The sequence below is a fragment of the Atta cephalotes genome, assembly GCF_000143395.1.
Source record: "Atta cephalotes unplaced genomic scaffold scaffold00039, whole genome shotgun sequence".
NCBI lineage: Eukaryota > Metazoa > Arthropoda > Insecta > Hymenoptera > Formicidae > Atta > Atta cephalotes.
This window is the reverse complement of record NW_012130103.1, coordinates 1,668,738-1,681,390: the sequence shown is the minus strand read 5'-3', so window position 1 is coordinate 1,681,390 and position 12,653 is coordinate 1,668,738. Positions and strand designations below refer to the sequence as shown.

The 12,653-nt window shown below is 39.9% G+C and overlaps 1 protein-coding gene across 1 annotated transcript in view; it reads left to right on the top strand.

Moving 5' to 3' along the window:
• The window catches only part of LOC105622083 (CUGBP Elav-like family member 5), a 104,317-nt gene that overhangs the window by 27,103 nt on the left and 64,561 nt on the right, over positions 1-12,653 (top strand). The gene's annotated exons all lie outside the window — the stretch shown is intronic.

The following is a 12,653-nucleotide window of genomic DNA, read 5'->3' as shown; positions in this document are numbered from 1 at the left end:
TAATGTGTGTGTGTGTGTGTGTGTGTGTATAAAACTTGAGTATATATATATATATATATATGATATCCTATTGAAATTCTTCTATCATAAGGTAATATTCATGGCAAACCACAAATATTAAAGGAATTTTGTGTGTAGCATTCTGGAATATTTTATGTACGCAAAATATGCCGGTAATGGGTCTTTCATCTTTGAATAGGCATACCTCGATATCTTTACGTATAGGAAGGCCTCGGCTGGTATGTGGAGTACGAGAGGTATTTACGTTACGACCATAAATTCAAACGACGTCTCAAAACGAGGTTAGAAATACGTTAGAGACCGTTTTCACATGCATACCGTTTTTCCTCTCGTGCGTAAAATCGCTCGGCTATTTATTTCGATCTAAAAGCTTTTAGTAACTACATTACATAGTATTACAGAAACGAATGGAACTCGGAAAATATTAAAAATATTAATCTAACCACGTATGGCTGTGATAGTAATATATTTAAATAAGCTTTAATATTCAGAATTTGCAAGTTTAAGCTTCCTAGATGTATTATCGGCATGAAACTTAGAGATGGTTAAACAAGATCCTTTGTTACGAGGACATAAGATTTAATAGCTTCGCAACCGAGGATAGAACTCTCACGTTGTAGCTTGTGCTCGGTAGCCGCGTCATTTAGCAAGATACACCAAGCCCAGGTGCGCTCATTTCCGTTGCTCGTCTCGTTAATTCAAATTCTGGCTTCTTGGACGGAACTGTGCCGTAATTTGAAAGCTTCGTAACGGGTTTGCGAAGCTTTAGTAAGGTATAGTATTCGGTCAGTCGGCTTCCTCAGTCTTCTGGCAAGGTCACGTTGTCTCTCTTCGACTTCTCTTCCTTCGTGTTTGCCTCTTTCCCATCTCTCTCTTTCTCTCTCATTTCATCGCTTTTGGAGAGTGAGGGAGATGGACAGAGCAAGCAGCTCTCCTTTGGTCTTTCCTGTAAGGGATGACCGCAGGATCTCGGGCTATCGACTTGGCTTGAGCTCCCTGCACAGGAGAAGGGTAAAGGAAGGCCAGAGTTTGGTTGGTAGTCTGATGTTGTGTAACGGACGGCCCTAACACCAAAGATGTCAGCACAGCATAATATTATCCTAGATGCCTCGCAGTTCGGAATTTACTCTGAGATACATAAGCTCGTGGTTAGCTAATACCAGCGCCTCTTCGACCTTTACATCCTCGAAGTTGCCCGCTTGTATTAGGGGGAGAGGAGGAAATAACTCCCTCTCGATATTCAGCCATCCCTTGTAAAATCGATCACAACGTTGGCAAAGCGAAAACTGTTCGGGCAAGACTTTCGTGACCGGTCGCGACGTTACGTGTCGTACAGGATTTAGTGCGTATCGCGAAGGGTGTAATATCGATCCCTCCGAGTTCAAGCGGAATTGCCGTTCCACGACGAGAGATGTAATGAATCCTATATACCATATAGGTAGGTTGGTGTTAGGATAAAACTGCGAATTATTGGAAAGCGGGAATGCGGGTTTGTTTCGAAGCGACGTGTCGGGTGCAAGGGTGCGCATAGGACGTATTATCTCGCCCGCAGTTCAATAGAATGGACCGAAACAAAGGGGGCCACCGAGCAAAATAATGCCGACGTTCAGGGGACCAGGAACTAACTGAGAAAAGGGATCTTGGTGCCATTGTGTACGGACGCGTAGATATTTATAGATGGCAAACGCGCGTGTTGGTAATCGCGTGAGATCGTGTGGGTGGAAAATGAGAAGGACTACGTGAGGGTGCTACCCACAAGGAGTGGAAACAATGGAGGAAATAAAATGAAGCTTAGGCAGTAATCGCAGCGTAGAAAGAGAAAGCTCGATGGTTGGAACGTGCTTTTATTCAAGATAACACGAGAAGGAAATAGAGTCGGAGCTAAATGGAAGGAAGCGAAAGCCAGACCTGCGAAAAGCAAAACTCAGACCCTCCCTCTTTCGGGAAATTTTTCTTTTATCGCGAAATTAGATATTACCTTTGAGACGAACAGCTAACAATAACTTTTTAATTAGTTAGATATAACAAACAACACGCTGCCACCTGCAGCGCGCATCGATTGTATGAATTGAATCGTTACCCTCGAACATTACTTAGGAATCAAGGTGTGCGGCTGCAAGTGGCGAACACGGTTTACGTGCCGTGGCGCTTTGCTTTCAATTCCACTTTCAAACTTTTCCGCCCGCCACACGTTGCTCTCAAACAAACCGTACCGAACTGTCTGTTTGTTTCTCGGGCACGACATCTGTGCGGCACGTTTTAATGCGGCAAGAAGATATTCTCGGGCACGCACGCGTTCGACTTCATTATCATTGTCAGCGCATAGTCGTGATACGCCGCATATTATCATTGAAACATCGATAACGGAGCTTCCATTCACATTGTGAACAATATAGTATATTAGATCTCTCGTTATTTCACTTTCGTATTCGAACAATGAGTAAGTATGGAAAGCAGAATATATTATCTCTTCATTATCTTGGAATAAGAAATTTGATTTCAGTACGATTAAGTTAAAAGGATCGTGATAATTACGCAAAAAAACGAGGAGACAGGATAAACGCAAGAACATGTGCGGGAATAAAGCCGGACGTCGACCCCGGTCACCCTATAAGCTGTCCTTCTCTTTCCCCCTTAACCACGTCACTGACATGACCACCCTTGGCTCCGATCAATCTGGCGTCTGCTTTGCCATCGTCGCCTTTGGTTTCCACTATGTGCTACTCTGCGTTGGACCGAAGCAAGTACCCATCGTACATCAATGTGTCTCGAATCTACTACGATGATCACCTGTCAAAATCGGTGATCTGTAAGCGGCGTTTCTGTCTGTCTATGAAATCGATGACGGATAGTTAGGGTCGGTCAAAGATATTGCTAAGGACGTCCGTACATAATCGCCCAAGCTGTATAGATAGATTGCTGTAGGTTTGGCGACATCGGCTTAATGATCGTCATCAGCTTAATGCTTTAATCACTTCATCGAGATACCGCAAGATACGTTACACAATTATACATGAATGTATAATTAATATATCTTTTTAACATACTTTTTATAATAAATCTGAATTAGTGAATATCACTGATTATCAAACCCAAATATGCCATTATAATCAATGAAATTCAACTGAAAAAGAAAGAAAGTTTGAGAAGTGTATAATTAAAATACTGATATTTGCACAGTTCTAGTACTATATATATTAAATTTATATATTAAAGCAAGATTAAGAATTCCAGGTTTCATTGATTTTTTAAAATTTAATTTCACTGTGAATTCATTAATTACCAGTGGCATATTTGTGACTGATAATATAATCAGTGATTATTCACTGGTTCAAATTTAGAGAGCAATTAAATGAATAAGATGATATTCGATAAAATAGATTGGTGCTTAAAGATATTTTTGTATCTTTCCAATTTTACAATTTCCAATTTAAGAGAATCTTTAATATTTTTCGCAATAAATTCTCTAGTATTTAAAAAATGCTCAATAGCATCAATAATATTAAATTGTTTGTCAGTTTAATTAGTAGTGTTATATAATCCAGCTTCAGCTCTGGAACTGTGTTTCAAGATTGAAAAATAATTAGCGCACAATTTATGAAAAGTGTAAAATTTACACAAAAGTATTATTAACCAAGATCTGCTTTGACTGAATATGATTTTCTTGGTTAGACATTTTTCGATCGATTTTTATTTGGTACTTTGTTAATTTAACAATGCGTAATAGTATTGTACGTATGAAATTTGTAATTCTATATCTTTTAATTCACTCTATGAATTTTATTATTCTTTCTAAAATTTAATATCTGCTTTACAGAATTGGGATATAAGTGGTCTTGTTATTTCTTCATAATTCTTTTCGAACGATCTGTCAGAAGAAAACGAGACCACGATTAAACCGCAGAATATCGTACGTTTTCCATTAGGATCCTCTATCGCCCGCAATGCTTCGATAATGTCTTCGAAGTGCGATCGTTCATTCTCTCGGAGCGCGGGTCAGATATTTGATAAAAATTCGTCCGATTCCGTGAGTGCGGCCACGTACAGTTCGCTAGCACGATAGCGCGATTTCATACGCGTTTGCAGTTGGTGCGAGGCCAGACCGACATCGAGGAAAGGTTGGCTGGCCAGCCAGCCCGGCCTGCCGCAGTTGGCCATCCGTGAACGGCAGTTCGCTTTTTGGCCGGTACGACCGGACAGAAATGTTGTTTAGCTTGATTGAACTTTCGCGGTGTCGGGGGGTCGACTTTCAAAGCAACGCGGCGCAATGCTGTCTGTGCCGCCGCCACCAATCCACCTGTATAAACCTCTGACCTCTTCTCTGTTGTTCACTCTGCTTCCAGTCTCGTTTCCTTACTTTTTTTTATTGAACGCGTATTGTTGAAATCTCCCTGTAGCAATCGTGCAATTTTCTTGACGTTTTCGCAACGTCAATTATAAACGTTTCTCAATATATACTTATGTCGCAAGTATCTTTTATTGTATAGGAACATAGTATTGTGATTTCCATCCATTTTAAATTTTATATGAAAAGAGCGATTTTTCTGAAGTATCTAAAAATTTAGATATAGATATAGAAATAACTTTAACTATTACAATAATTATGTAGGAAACTCAAGCATGATAAGCAATGCTGTAAAAAGTTTTAACATTCCAGCAACTAGTTTGACCGTTTTATATAATTATTTTGATAGCCTAACAAAATTATTTTCAGATCTGTATCTAGTTAAATTTTTAGGTACTTTAACCAAACTTTTCTTTCGTGTATAAAGTTTCCAGATATTTCGACATTACTTCTTTCAAATTTGAGCGTATTTATTTTAATTCTAAATAAACGATAATTATACTAGAAGTTAATTTATATGTACATTTCATTTTTCATATTTAATGAACATTATTGTTATTACGAATTTCTTTTTTTTTTTTGAAAGTCTGGGATTACAACATCCTGCTAAAATGAAGTCTGGAATTGCAAAGCACCCTTCCATGAGCACGTAGCATCCACCGCGGCTAGACTTCTCGATCCCTCATACGTGAATCGCATAAAGGGTGGCGATAAGATCGGGATGAAGTTCGCCGAAAGCATCAGAGAGATAGATTCTCCGTGAGGCTCGATATTACTTGCACACTTTACGCATACGAAGTAATCCTTGGAGGCGGCATATTGAGCGAGCATCATCCCTCTCTTCTCGCTCTCAGGGACCACAGAGAGAACTCATCTCGGAGGAGTTTGTCTCGAGAGCGAAGCTACGGTAACCTTTGTCGCTAATATTTATCCGGGACCAGACCACGCGATCCAACCAGTTGTCCGCCTCTTGGCGGGCGATGCGTTAACGCAAACGGCACAGAGGCGCGGCTCGCCAAGATCAACGGCATTCATATTGAACGAGGCGCAGGTTCTGAATATTCATGCCACTGTGTAGGGCGAACGTCGCCGGCGTTAGACTGCAAGGTGGAGAGGACGAAGGGGTAGAGGTGGACTTAGCCGCCGCCGTACAGAGGGGTAAAACGCGCCTTAATGCCTCGGTGATGTGAGCAAAACATGCCGCGTGGTTGTTACTCATACGACGCAAAGGATTCGCGTTCTACAACATCGTATATAGGGTGGCTGATATGACGATTAACCTTTAGCGTTCACTTCATCCTGAGAGGGTACTGAAATGGATATCGTTCGAATAAATTAATAATTCTTCTTAGCTTGCCTGACACTTGTTGTACGTTTCCTTTCTTGCACGGAAGGAACAGTTTTGCTGCAGGATTTAAAAATTTAGCTAAATACAGATCTAAAAATAATTTTGTTAGCCCAAAATAATTGTGCAGAACGCTCAAAATGTTGTTAGAAAATTTTTTGCAACATTGCTCATCATGCTTGAATTTCAACATAATTATTTTGATGATAATTATTTTGAATCCAACAAAATTATTCTCAGCTCTGTTTATCTATCTAAATCTATCTATCTGTCTATCTATCTAACTAAATTTTAAGGTACTCCAACAAAATCGCTTTTTTTCGCAAAGTTGAGAGATGTATTCATCTAGCAACTATTATTTCATATTAGATTATTAATTGCTAAAAAAAGTAACATTTATCTATTCAGATTGCCATATATCTATGTTATCATTGTCGTATTCAATATGCAGATATGATTAGACTTGATCTGAAAGAACCAAAGCTTCGCGTGCCGTATATGTCGCCTTGCATGTACATCCTGCTACGGAAGGGAGCTGAAATTATCTATTGATTTTGAATGGGTGGCCACTATGGCGGATTAGGCTGACCAGCAGGTTGCGGTGATTGAGGCTGTGTCTGGCCTTCTGCCCCGGCCGTCCGCCAGCTTTATCATGTGCTCCCACTATTGGCGCGGAACACGTGTAATCAGCCGCCGATCAGCCATGAGGGCCAAGCCGGCCGCATATTATTTTGTGACTTACGAGTAGACGCGGGAAAAATTTATAGCCTTGGGGAAGAGGGATTCGCTGGAAGAGAACAGCGGGCCGCGATCAAATATCCCGCAAAACTTGAAGTTTTCCTGGGGTCGAGTTAGATTAAGTTGGGAACATATGGATACTCTATATGAAACTTTGTTACACGCGAGCACTTTAATCAGGAACTTTATCGAGCGAAAACGTGCCTCCCCAAAATTGATCGTGCCGATTTGGTCTCGTCGTCGCGATCTGTCAAATATTAATCAAAACAGAATAGCAAGTAGACACCTTATAATCGATTTTTACAATATATCTACTAATAAATTATATAGATACCTAAAATCGTAAAACTAAAGTCACAAAAATAGCTAGGTCATTTACCGAAACATATCATCGCAAAACGATCTTATCAATTGTCTGACTATAAGTTTAATCTGGTCAAATTTACTTGGACAGATTGATTTAAGAGAGCGGAAGGATGGATGCGGAGAAATGCGATGGGATGCTGCGAAATCGTCCGAAAGCGGAAGCGCGATCAGAGACGCGAAGTCACAGCGCCGCGAACGAACCGCACGTGAGATAAACGTTTCCTCGCCGTACCGGAGAACTGTCCGCTGATTTATTGGGCAAATTAAAGAACTTTCCAGTCAGCATTCCTAACCCTTCCTGCTCTTGTTCTACAAAGTGGCTCTAATTAAAAGACTATAAAGAGTCAGCCGCCACGTAATAGTGGCGAAAGCTCACGTACGGTAGACACAGGAAGATTCGATGAGCGAGAGAGCGGGTTATGGGAGGTGGAGTGAAGTGTCTAGGCGAGCATGAACATTTCTTTCATGTCTGACCGTTGGTTTGCGTTGGTCGTGCTCGGATAGAAAGGTTGTTTAAAGGTAGAACTGGTAGCGTGGATTCCTATCTCGTAGATATGATATAACGAAAAAGAGGGCTGGCGAGAACGCGAGTCATGCCGCGTGCATACACGTTAACTGGTCTCTCCAATTATTTTTACGTCGGTTTGCGAGTAACGATTGTATAACAGGATTCTATTGTTTAACCGTTAATTTTTGCGGCGTGCGACTGTTGCGGGTTTTCGAGCGACGGGCGGCACGCGAAGCATACCGTTAACTCGAAACGTTTCCTCCCCTAAATCCTAAATCTCTTTTCACCATTATGCCAGTCATGGGATATTCGCCCTTCCCGTGTATTTCCAAGATAATTCTATCGTTCGCTAAGCGTATCCTGAGCCTTCCGCGAACTCACTCAACGTAACGTATACTTCCATGCGGAAAACACGTCAGCGAAAAAATGATTTCATAATTTTTAATTCAGTTATTGAGGAACGATATGGGAAAGTGCAGTATCTTGTAATGCATCAGCGTGAGAACAGTGGAAGGTGTCAGTATCATTCGCGTGTCTGCAATCTCTCTAGTTCAGAAAGAACGCTTGTATACAAAAATAGTATAGTTATTACATAGTTTTCAAAATACAAAAAAGATAATTTATTAATTATAGCTCTAGAAAATTATTATAACAATCGGTATCATATTTTTTCTTAAAATTTAACAGATATTCTTATTTTATCATAATTAACTTCCACATATAATTAAATGAAAAACAAATACAATTATTAAAAAAACTATGATTAATTAAAATTTAGCACTTTTTACTTAATTGATTTATTTAATTTATTTATGTAACAGTTTAGTGTTCATCATTATTCATATAATGGTCTTATTATTGTTAATTAATTATATTGCAGACTTTAACGGTATCATTAGATATATGTGTATGTACGAGATAATTGATATAGCGACCTAAAATTTGCAGACATGTTCTTGCATGAATTTGAAGCTGATATCTTCTTAGAGACATTATCAATAATTCCTGAATTAGCTTCGTATGAATTAAGATGTAAGGATATAAGAAAGAGAATTACAAATTCCTATTTTATTTTTAATTTTACATAAATTTTACATAAATTTTATTTTATCGTTTTTATAAATCAAAATATATGATATTAAAAATAAAAAATGGGAAAGAATACTGGCAACTTGTCATGAAGGAAAGATCAACTCTGAATCAAAGTCAAAAAATTCATCTGAAAATATTGGCCCGTGTTCAGTTAGTTCTTGTAGACACTATACTACGGCGTTGATCGAAAATGTCGTTGTATCTTCTAGAAACACGCCGGCGTTACGACGCTTTTAAGGGCAGCGATCCGATGCCTTCCTCTTTAATGAGACGAGCGACAGGGCTGTGCGCAGAAGAGGGGGAGGAAGATGTTCTCTCGGTCGCCCATGTCCCGTGGGGTAGGTTGATGCTGCGTATACTATCTCCTTTCGGGAGCGTCGGGGGAGATGGAACGAGATGGAACAGTCACGATGAGACGGGGACGGGACGAGGCGCGTTAGTTCGAATAAGAGACAGATCTATAGCACGGAGGTCTCACCGGGGATAAGGGAGGAAAGCAAGCACGGGCAAGGCAGGCAGGCAGGCAGGCAGGCAGGCAGGCAGGCAGGCAGGCAGGCAAGTAAGCAAGCAGGCAGGCAAGCAAGGCAGGCTTGCGAAACGTTACCTATAGCAGTAGGCCGTGGCTGTATTGATCAAGACGAGGCGGGACGGCGGAGCCTCCCTACGCCTCTATTTCCGTTGTTGGCCCTGTTCTTGCCTCTCCTCGCGCCTACAAGGAGGAGGGTCTTGTTCCTTCGATCCTCTGTTCCACGCTGCCCTTCTTTTCTTTGGTACTGACCGCAACCTCCATGCTTCCACTGCTGGGGAGTGAAACGCCGCCATCATCAATACCAACAGTAGGCAATCTCTCACGATCAACATCAGCGACTGGTGGTTTTCTGAAACCTATTCGTTTTCAGATGCCTAGACTGCGGGAAAAAGAGCACGGCGCTTGGCACTCTGTTTTTCTCGGCTCATCGATTTTTCTCGTTCTCGTGTATTCATGCCGTGAATAATTTACGCGGATAATTTTGTACCGATTTCTCCCCGAGTCACACCTTCCGTTTGATTGCTTAGGTCCTTGAGTCAAGTTTGATGTTTCCACATCATTGCGCCGTTTCAGAAGCCTATTATTTATAGATGACCTGTTCAGATAAAGGATCTTCGGTTCGATGCATCTCCAGTGGAGTGGAGTTTATCAATTTGTCATAAAAGAAAAACGCATACATAATATTCAATTTTGTAAATTATATTTATAATATTTATGTATTGCTGTATACAAATTTTTCGAGGGGTATAAATTTTTTTATACATAGTACGTTGACTTTGTACATATACAAATATCTACAAAATGAGCAGCTGATGCAAGCTCGATTCTCTTTACCGAGGATTATTTTACGCTTTTCTGCATTGTCATATTTCATTTTTCCATAAATTCTGAAGAATTTTCATAAGAATTTAGTTATATAGCAGCTCGTGTACCACCTTCTTTCAAGATGATGCGACGAACTAGCGTGAAACAGCTGTTTCGCGATTACAATCCGCAAGTATTTTTGCGAAGTGTCGCAATGTAACGCGACAATATTCCCAAAGTTGATTATACGAACTATGATTAAGGTACATGCGTTGAACATTTCGCGTACCTATTTCTAGTTACAGTTCAGTCAACACCGAACTGGATATGGATATGTACACAGTTTTAGTCGGACTTTTCCAGGAAAATACCAGAAAATTTTATTTCGCCCGATGCCGTGGCAGGCATAAACGGTCAGGGTAACAAAAAGAAAGAAAAAAAAATGTACGGACATCTCGTCCGGAGTGCGAACGAACGAGTTTACGTTTCAGCCGTCGCGGATCGAGTAAATGTAGGGAAAGATGAGGGATTGCGGTTTTCGGGCTGGATCGAACTGGAGAGAAAGGGATGAGGACAACACCAAGGGAGGATTCGTGTCGCGGGGACAGGCGACTCCCGTTTTGAGGGTGGCGGAAAAAATTTCGCACTCCTTCTCTCTCCCCCGTGTGTTCATGCGTGTGGACGCGCGGGTGTGCGCGCCGGCACGTATATTTATGCGATACATTACGTATTCGGGTAAATGACACGTAGCTTGATTTACCGCCGTCGGAATACGGCGGTGGAATAAAACGCGCGAGCGGATGGCACCGCGTGATTCCTGAGTAATGCACCTCGCGCAACGTCGACGCACGCGCGTTACGTTATCTGCATTTTAATCGTCTGGTTCCGTCGCTAATTAATCACGCCGCGCGATGCCGGTGCGTTCGTGGTATATTTTCCGTCACGATTTATTTACCCGAGAGCGAATTACGCCTTATGATCTCGACTGCTCGCTGTTCTCTCTGCTTGGCGCGCGCGTTGTTGTGGATCTTTTTGCGGAGAGCGCATCCAGAACATCACGGACCGGAAAATAATGCTGCAGTCACATTGGCAACTGCTAATACGCTATGTTTATATTTTACACATCTGTTGCATTGTTCCGTGTGCCGACTATCCATTCAAATAAATATATATATTTTCATTGCGATATTTTATCAGCGCCTTTTCATTATGACAAACAAAAAATATCGTGACGAGGAAATAATTACGACCTACTCTGAATAAAAATTTGCTACGAGATATTATGCGTTACACATAATGACGAGAACAAAAGCATGGATCTTTTTTAATTTCATCGAATAACTGGAGAACATTGTACCTGCATGACCATAGGCGTTGATGAGTTGTGCTATCAGCCATTCTGTATTTTGCGAGAGATGTAATCTGTAATAGCGATAACAGCAATTTACAGAATCCAATGTTAGCTGCCTATATCACAGAAATTAATGAGTAACAATCATGATTTCAAACAGTAATTAGATAGGTAAATTGAAACGTTACGAATGTTATGTTGAGCGTATATATTTTGCATTTTCGTGTGCAGGCAAGCGAAACGTTTTACATACTAGGCACAATACGCAATTAATCTTCCACGCGACAGTGAAACAATGCATTTAAGGGCTAGAAGATATTTCATCGCTCTTGTTCCTGGAATTTAGCTGTCTCTTTAACCATACAATTCCGGATATAGTTCAAAAGTGTGGCGTCGCGTCGCGAGATTGTAGTAGCTCACTTTGAAAAGTGAACACGGCGTGGTATAACAAACCAGCTTGGAGAACGACGGTATTTAAACGTCGAAAGTTTCGTCGAGAACACGCACCCAGTTTAATTCCCCTTTCGGCTTTCAGCTCTTAAAACTCGCGAACCGACGACCACGTCTAATTGATGTAGTTTTTATCGACTTACGCACGCCTCGAGCTGTGGCGTTATTCATTCAATGCTTTTCGCCAGTCGAGGGTTGAAAGAAACCGCATCGTTTACCGGCTTCCACGGTGTGCGCTTTCGCACCCCATTCTATTCTCGCCTTCTTTGAATGCTTTCTACTTAACGAAATCAATACGCTAAAGTGACTTATATATAACACTATAACTAATACAAAAAGAAAATAACCGAAGTTGTTAATAGTTTCTCAAGACTGTCAAATGCTTGTAATATAATTCATAAAGTTCTGAGTATAGACAAATTAGAAAAACAAAATGTTATTGATGCAAAAATATATTTAATTTTATAATATATCGTTCCCCTTCTTAATAAATAATACAATTAAAAAATTAAGTTTCTTTTTAAGAAAGGAGAAAAAATTATTTTTTTACTTAACAAATAATTATTGACTAATCTAAATAATATTTACAAAAAGTTAAATATTGTTATTTTTTTCGTTTCACAACTCTTAAAAAAAAATCATCCTTTTTCAGTTGTGATAATTTTGATATTTTACAAAACTATAACAAATGCGAAATAATCCATTAAAAGTGTCATAATATCATCGACAGTACATATTTATTTTGATCAGCTAATATAAAGATTAAATTCATAATAAAACAATTTTTTTCTCTAAATTTTGAAATTATCTGTAAACGTTTTAAATGTTCTCTGTAGAAGACTTTTCTTTTTATTTATAAAACAACACAAATGTATCTCTCTTGTAGAAAGTATTATAATCTCTTTCAAAACTTTAACAATGACACAAGCTTTCGGCGGACGGACTGTGAAGTTAATTTATTTTAATTTTTGATGATTGATAGAATAATCTAATTTCTTCATGATAATAATTGGAAAATTATATTTTTTTAGTATCGCTTTTTAAGTGAAGGAGAGAGAGAGAGAGAGAGAGAGAGAGAGAGAGAGAGAGAGAGAGAGAGAGAGA